This window comes from Octopus bimaculoides, chromosome 20, assembly GCF_001194135.2.
Source record: "Octopus bimaculoides isolate UCB-OBI-ISO-001 chromosome 20, ASM119413v2, whole genome shotgun sequence".
Lineage (NCBI taxonomy): Eukaryota > Metazoa > Mollusca > Cephalopoda > Octopoda > Octopodidae > Octopus > Octopus bimaculoides.
This window is the reverse complement of record NC_069000.1, coordinates 45,323,919-45,324,160: the sequence shown is the minus strand read 5'-3', so window position 1 is coordinate 45,324,160 and position 242 is coordinate 45,323,919.

Here is a 242-nt window from a genome sequence, read left to right as displayed (position 1 = left end):
CAACGTTTTGGACTTAAGACACTTTTGCATAATAGCAACGACATTTTATATATATATATATATAAAGAGAGAGAGAGAGGGGGGGGGAGAGAGACAGAGACAGAGATAGTGATAGATAGATAGATAGATAGATAGATAGATAGATAGGTGTACATATTTACATACATACATTATTATTTATATATATATAAATGATTGTATGTATGTATGTATATATATGTATATATATATATATATATATA